This window comes from Pinus tabuliformis, chromosome 7 (assembly GCF_031772625.1).
Source record: "Pinus tabuliformis cultivar Carrire ecotype Pingquan chromosome 7, CPIR1, whole genome shotgun sequence".
Lineage (NCBI taxonomy): Eukaryota > Viridiplantae > Streptophyta > Pinopsida > Pinales > Pinaceae > Pinus > Pinus tabuliformis.
Genome location: NC_142293.1, coordinates 630,121,478 through 630,129,766, shown reverse-complemented (window position 1 = coordinate 630,129,766; position 8,289 = coordinate 630,121,478). Strand labels below are relative to the sequence as shown.

The 8,289-nt window shown below is 43.1% G+C and overlaps 1 pseudogene; it reads right to left on the bottom strand.

The window, feature by feature from the left end:
• Positions 1 to 7,244: 7,244 nt before the first annotated feature.
• On the bottom strand, positions 7,245 to 7,655 carry LOC149249015 (amine oxidase [copper-containing] gamma 1 pseudogene; annotated as a pseudogene).
• Between the last annotated feature and the right edge of the window lie 634 nt (positions 7,656 to 8,289).

Below are 8,289 nucleotides of genomic sequence, written 5' to 3'. Positions count from 1 at the left end.
GAAGATCCTGTAGAACCTCCAGACAGGCAAAAAATTGATCGTGGAAGGGAATCCGAAGGTTGGAATCTACCTGCTAAGCCTGCAACCACCCCTGTTTATGTCCATCGCCATACATCACCCTGTTTCATCTCTTTACACCCCCATTGCACCCATGCTGTTATTTATGCCTACCTGTCAATCTCCATCTGGACTCCTCATCAGCCGAATCCCTCATCAGCAGTATAGCCCTGCTCATTTAGCTTGCATCCCAGGAGGAGAAGCAGCTACAGGACATCCTACAGGAATCCTGTAGCAGTTGATCCCTCTGGAAGACATACTCTGGAGACAAGGACAGCCGAAAAATAGCAAAGGAGACATGCAAAGAGCTCATCTTGAACGCGAAAACATCATCAGCAGCCGAAACCAAGCAAGACCTGAGCATGCAGCGACAACAACCAATGGAATGGACTCTGAAACACGTGCATGCAGCGTCAACAAATGAAGGAATGGGTTCCAAAACCCGTGCAGGAAGCAGTAGCAAACGAAGGAACGGTTCCAAGACCCGAAGTCTGCACAATGCGGCCGTGACCACGCAGGTAAGTGCCTAAACTCATTCGTCAATTATGTAAACTATATTTTAGAAGCTGCATGCCTATGGAAATGGTTCGGATAGAATGGGATCGGTGGCCAGTCAACTGGCCACCCTCGGCCAGTTACATAGCCTTGTGGGATCCGAACAAGCTCAGTTACATTCAAAATTTCTAACGAGACATGCGGCCAACACGTGTGGAGTGTCTATTCAGGGAGAAATCGTCGAGACTAGTAGTGGTGGCGGTGGTTAACAGCAAAGGGAAGGTGATGGCGGCTGGAAACACGCAGAGAAATTATGGCTGTGACGTTGGATCAACGGTTCAGTCTGGCCACTTCATCCCCTCACCACGAATTATGCCGCAGTTAAAACATGCTTGGCTGAAACTCACACCACCCTCTATTCATTTGCACTTGCAACGTCCTCGACTGTAGTATGCATCCTCTGCTTCCAAAGACTATTAACCAGTCGTCCACCACTGGTTTTTCTACCTGTTTTTGAGAATCTCCCACGTATCGAGCTCACTCAAAAGCACAGAGATATTCTACAGGAACCGGGGAAGTCTTCTACAAGAAAGGGTTCTACAAGAAAGCCTGCACAGCTTTCCGGAACAGAGAAGCCTGGGATTTCTCTTCATCGAATTTGGAGCTCCAGTCGAGGTAGGCTTGAAAAAAACTCTTATATGCATGGTATGGTTTGAAAAGGTGGTGAATTGAATGGTGTCAGACTGGGGAACCAGAGAAAAATCTACCTGGGGATTGGAAGTAAAACATTTTCCTGTGTGTTGCACTGGGTTTCTCAGTTGTTTCTGCATCCAAATTCTCCTCCACGTTCCTATTTTTTTTTAAATTCTCCTGTAGGAAGATATGCAACTATGGGGGTCAGCCTGTGTATGAAAATTTTGAATTTGAATATCTGTATATGTGCTAGGAAGGAAAATTGAGCTCTGTACTCTGTCTGTAGAAATGAAACTCTTCCTTTCATAAACAGGTAGCCGAGTTCTGGGCAACAGCAGTCTTGAAAACCAGGGAATAGCTGCTAATTAATATTGATACCCGAGAAATCCCTTCTTGAGTTCAGGGGGAAAACCATAAACAACATTCCTTTTTCTGATCAAAGCAAAAAGAAAAAACACTCTCACCATGCCAGGGGGATTCATAAGGAAAGAACCCTCGGACACCAGCAAACTACACGAGCATCCTGAGGTGGTGGACCTTTTCACCCGAGCCAATTGGATGTCATTTTTTGACAAAATTCGGGGTCATGACGAGGAGATAACAGAGGAATTTTTGATGTCCCTGAGACCTCAATCAAAGACACAGGCCACAATAAGTTTTAGGGGTTTGACCCTAGAACTTACCCCTGAGCTCATCAGTCGTGTTACTGGTCTGCCATTAGGGCTCCCTTGGAGCAAAGAAGAGAGGTCATTGGGCCAGGTTGCCAAGAAAACATTCTTCCTACCCGAGGAACATCCTGTAGAAGACAAAAACGGGGTTAGGAGAACCAGCTTGCCTCCTCTCTGGAGTGAGGTCAGTTTCCAAATTATGAAGTACATTACATGTGAGGGGAGGTTTAGCATTGTCTATGGATATCATTTCAGGTTGCTGTGTGAACTAAGGCATGGGATTGATTCACCTCCAGCCCAGAAGCTGAGCATTCCCTATTTTCTTCTTCAGTCACTAATTGAATGTGGTACAAAATTGAATGAAGGGACCCCAGATCAGTTGGCCCATCATGGGCTCATTAAGCTATTAGTGGAAGATGCCCTGCATACCTACACTATCCCCATATCTTGGGAAATCTTCTGAAACATGTCCCGGGATGACGATATTAGAATCCTGGCCGAAGACATCACCTCATCCAGCAGTGAGGAGGGAGAACACACTGAAGAAGGTAAGAAAACCAATGGTGAAGGAACACAGGACATTCAAGCACAACAAGGATAGAAAGAAAAAGGGGGAGAGGGCCAGATTGCTGAGCCTAAAACAGAGGAAGAAACAATAGCACAAACCCCAAGGGAAAAAAGAATGCAGAGGAGAGAAAAGAAGGCAGAAAAAACCCAAATGAAGGTTGTCACAGCCAAAGCAGACACACAGAAACAAAAGGGAAAGACAGATCCTGAAATGGCCGCAATACAGACAGAAACAGTTGACACAGGGACTTCTACAGGAAGCATGGAACAAGAACAGCAAAGGGGGAAATCACCTGAAATATTGGCAAGGGAGGCAGCAGCTATGCTTGCCGCCTTAAAAACACCTCCAAAACAAAAAGGGAAGAGAAATAGGCAAACCTCCATGTACTTTAAAGCAAGAAGGAGAAAACAGATCGAAGTAGGCAGACCCCAGTGCAATCAAAGGAGCCACTTGTCATTGAGGACACAACACCTAAACCAAAAGAAGGGTCTCCTTCAAAGATATCCGTCACCTATGAACGAGGAAGCCCAAAAACTTCCACCTAGAGAGAGAGAATGAAGACAATGGACTCAAAGACAGCTCTACAGGAAGCTGAGAAATCTCTACAGGAAACTCGGGCTAAGCTAAAAGAGACCGAGAAATTGGAGGAAAAGGCGGCCAAAAAATCACAAGAAGAAGAAAAGACAGAGGAAATATTGGAACCAAGCCCTCAGCCTAGCTTGGGCTCATACTATAACCTGTTAGAAGCCAGGAAAATAATTCCCCAGAAATTTGCGGTGCCACTCTTCTTTGCACTGGAAGAAGAAAGAATTAGGACTCACACTTGGATGAGGATTGCCAAGTCCAAGGGTGTGGCAGACATAGGCCACCTAGAAGAACAACTCAAGGAGTCAAGGAGAGAATTGGCCATGGTAAAGCATGTGGAAAGTAGTCAAAGGGCCAAACTACAGGAAGAGAACGAGCTGCTGAAACAATAGCTACGGCTACAGGGAATTCATAAGGAAGACAGGCCCTCCATTCTAGGAGAACAGCAGCAACAGGGAAAGCCTTCAGCATACAAAGAAACCTCTGATGAACATTAGAGAGTGGACGGGCTACAGGCCAAGGTTGAGGCGCTAAAAAAACAGCTACAGGAGGAGGAGTCACAGGCAGCAGAGGAAATACAGTCTCTAAAGCAACAGGTACAAGAAAAGGAAGCCCAACTGGCCTGCATGGCCAGTTGGGTAGTAGAGGCCTTGCAGTGTAGGCAACCTACTAAGTCATATGCCCTATATCTTAAGGATCAATGGTTGCAATTCCAGATTAACACCTTGGCCCAAAGGGGCACCATTCCATTTCAAAGCTATCATCAATTCATGACCTTGTGTGGTAGCAGCTCAGCAGAAGATAAGGCTGAGTTATCTGAATTCTATTTGCACAACTTGGCCCTTCTAAACATGACTCTTTGGGACCCCAATGCTACATTGGGAGATGTACAACTTATGGCCATGGCCTCTTGGTTAAATCATGAGGAAAAGAGGGCAGCGGAGATTCGGGATATTATGAACAGGGAGCTGAGTGAACCACTCATGATCAGGGCAGAACCAAAGGATACATCAGCTTTAATATATGCCCATCAGCACCTGGCCAACAACCCTCAGGTTTTACTAGATTACATTGAACAACAAGCTCAAGCCATTGCCCACTTTGAGGACATGGAAAGACTGTTGGGGGGTAACTGTGTTATCTCAAAATCAAGCCCTGGAAGGCTGCAACCCAGGAAGACTTCAAGTAACTATTTCACACCAATCTTTTGACTAAGGCTTAGCCTCCTTAGTCTGAGAGGGCTCTCTCAAAGGATTATTGATTTTGACTATCAGTAAGATGGCTAACTCTTGTGAATAAAATTGACAAATAATTAAGGCTGGACAAACATTACCTAAGTTTCCATTGGGCCTATGGAGTCAAACATATTACAGCAAACAATGATGATGCCTTACATAGAAGTCAGGGCACTTAGCATTTGGATGTTTAGAAAACCACTTATATAAAACAACAGTTTACAAAGGCATACGGGAAGTCAGAGCATGATCAATGAATTCTGAGTGATTATGCATTTGTACAACTGTAAAAGAACACTAAAGAAAATATACCATCACACATTCTAAACAAGTAAATCCCTTATGAATCCTGAGAAGTAAAACAGTCATTTATATTACTGAACTCTGTTTTTTACATAAGCCAAAACAGTCCTCTGTTTGTAAAATATCCAACCCTTGTTACCTTTCTGCCTCAGCTATATATAGAGTTCTTATTCTACTGTATCGATATTCCTCCTCCAGCATGAGGGGAATTCGATAACTACCTTTTATGACACCTATCTGTTTTGCAACAAACTATTAAATACAATAAGTGCTAACTGGAGTTCTAAAGAGTTCTAATTTGACTATGACTCTAACTCTATCTTCTTCGTAGAATGATTCCTCCTTATTCTTTGACATCTGGAGTTTGGCTGAGATAGCTGTGATGAACCTTTAATGCTCCATGTTTGTCTTCAATGACACATCTTTTCTGTTACCCTGAAACATAGGCCCCTGTTTGTCGGTCCTTGGTTTGCCTCACAATATTCGAATCCAAAGAAGCATGCCTTTTATCTTTGATTACCCAAAATAGAACAGATTGCCACGTCCTTGAGGTTCTGGTCATTTTTCATGTGTGAAGACAACACCTTTCAAAAAGATTTGCTGATTTGTCAATCATAATTGATTGGCTCAACTGAAACATGTAGCTACAGCAGTTTCGTAGCGCGCTACGAAACTGCTGTGTAATTTCAAAAACACAGTCTTCTTTTCATAGCTAAATGATCGCCACTGTTCATGACTTAAGCACCTTACTCCCTTGATCATTTTGACAAGATTTGCTTACAACTTTTAAAGAAATAGATATTTCTCCTGAGGAAAAGATGCAATGACACCGATAACACCATTCACTGTTCCAAATATAACTATATGAATCTGGTTAATACCTCCTCTCCTCCTGCATCAGAACTTCTATTACCAACCCAGTTAAACTCAAAATCCCTTTCACTATTGCTCTTCACTTCAGTGTTCATCCCTAAACAGGGATCAACTTCAGGGTCAGCACTTGAAGGTGTATTTGAACCACTTGATAACCTTTCTTTTATAACCTTTCCACTGTTTGTAGTTTCTCCATTGAGCAAGTTGATACAAAGTGCATTATCATCCTGTTCTTCCACTTGACAATTTGATTTTCTCTATCTGCATTTCTACATCACAGGACTCTTCATTACAGCTAGTTATGTTGGGATCTGAACTTGATGGTAAAACTTCTGGCAAACCATCAGCATGTCCAAACTTGGGACACGACAAACCTGTTATGCCAGGAAATGGTGGAAAAATATATCACTTCAAATTCAGAAACCTCAACGCGAGGAGAAACGTACAGGAGTTACTGATGAAGCACCTCGTCATTGTTTTACACACCAGATAGGCCCTCTACAGAATATGCATATATATTCCATTACTTAATGACTAGGATTAGGCAGAATTACCAACATCTAAAAAACAGGAAGAACTTAAATTGGCAGAACGCCCCATACAACATTATAACTAAGGACTAACTGGGAATTAGATGCCCTGGTCAATAAAATAGTCACCAAGCCTCTCCACAATCATATTACATTCGCCTGGAGTCACCGGTTCATCATAAAGGCCAAAGATAAGTGCACATGTTGTCTTCATCCAGTTCAGGGTTTAGTGCCCACTGCCACATTCCAAGTTTTTTATATATTCGAGCAAGGAGAGAAACTCCAGAACTTGAAGGGCTAACAGAGCTTGATAATTTCACTTCAAGTTTATCACGGGGATCAGAGGACATTCCAGTTCTTCTAGATTCCTTAGCTTCTTTCTTGACCATTGTTTTCCATTTTTTAATGAGCTGAAGATGTAAGCACAGTTCCATCTGAAAACGACCAGAAGAAAGGCTGTGCCATAATTGCAGATGGACGAGTTTAAGCACTGTTCCACGCACTATCTCATCTTCCAAGCTCTGGAATGAGTGAATCAAAAAAAATCAAGTAATTTGTTTTCTCTGCTATGTTTAGGTCTCTTCCCTGCTGCTTCAGTAACAAAACTCGTCTTAAGAAACCCTCAAATGCATCGTCCCTGTCATGAAAGCATTTCCATGCTGGCACATTTTCCCGAAACTTTTCGTTCACCATTAAAATCATAGACATGAGATGCTCAAAGGTTGCATTGTCGGGGTCAAAATTAGGCAACAGATAATTCTCCAGATATTGGCTGACTTCAAGGACCATCACCCTTTGCAAAGGAACAGATTTGCTGCCACTTGTTACAAGAAGTTCAGTTCTATAAATCTCCTCCACAAGGCTGGGATTAAAAGTGAGCTTTGACACAACATCTCGAGAGATTACCCAGTTTGCATTTGCAATTTTGGTAATCCGATCTCTTTGAATCTTGTTAAGAGTGATTGTATTTCCTGAAATAGACCCCGTCTTCTGCTCTACTGATTTTAGAATAGTCTCGTCTATTTCCATTCCCGGAGGAGCTGGATGTTGTAATGAGATACAGATACATAGATCCCGAAGAATGTGCATCTTCAGCAAGCTCAAAAGACAAATCTCGCAACCGATGGAATGCTCCCTTCCCTTCTTTTGGTTTTAGAAAGAGTCACCATTTTGTTGCGTTAAATCTCGTTGAAGGTGTTGCTTTGTGCCTTTTAAATGAGAGACATGTGGAGTACAGTCAAATCCCACCGCATTTAGGCCCTTTCCCAGGCGGTCCAATGATACAGCTAGGTGTCAAATCCTTCTCTGTTTGGGCTACGTGTCTCTCTGCTTTCCAAAAACTTTTTCTTGGAGTTTGTCCATTCTTCACCGTTTGCTTGGCCATCTTGACCTGAACAAAGGAATTGTATGTACCATCAACATCCATGTCCAGGTAGAACGTAACATAATGGTCATGGATGACATCAATTATATTCTGAGCGAGCAAAGTCCCATGAAGTTCGTCCTGGGTTCTGATCTGGTTAACATTCCCATATTTTGTACCTTTGATCATCAAGATCCCACTTAGTCCAACCTTAATTCTGATAAGGCCATCGGTCTGAAATTCCCAATCCACAATATAATCATAGTTTGCAACAGATGCTGCCATACGGGCTACTAAAGGAACCTTTGGTCTGACTTGCTCGAATCTCCATGCCTGAAATTGGACACTCTATGTGGCACCAAGCTATGTCGCCTACATATCGCTCAAATATGCAGACCATGTTAGGTCTTACATAAGGTGCTCCATCGGCACTAGACATGTCGAGCCAGATATTCCCACAGAACCCATAGGAGACAAAGGTGATATGGGTGAGCTATGGTTTCGGACAAATCCCCAATTTCGTAGCGCGCTACGAAACCACCTAAACATGTAGCGCTGCGAAACTGCTAAAAAGGATTCAAACAAATATAAGACATTTGGCATTGAAATTTTTTTCAGTGATAACAAACTGCATTCATGCTTGCACAAGGAGGTGGAACACACTGCCCCACAGTTTGAAAATAAGAGAATACCACTCCCCAACTAGGATGAAGGAAGCCTTGGCAAGGGTACCCCTCTATAAACAGTTAATGCAAAATCTGCAGGCCAACTGGATCAGCCTAAATTTCAGTCCTCCCTTGCTTTTAGGATTGCTGGAAGGAGTCAAGGAAGAAGAAGAAAACAGGCAGTGGGAGGAAGTGGAAAGAAAAGCAGGATTTCATGACCAGGAAGAAGACATCACCTCGGAGGCCTGGGACGT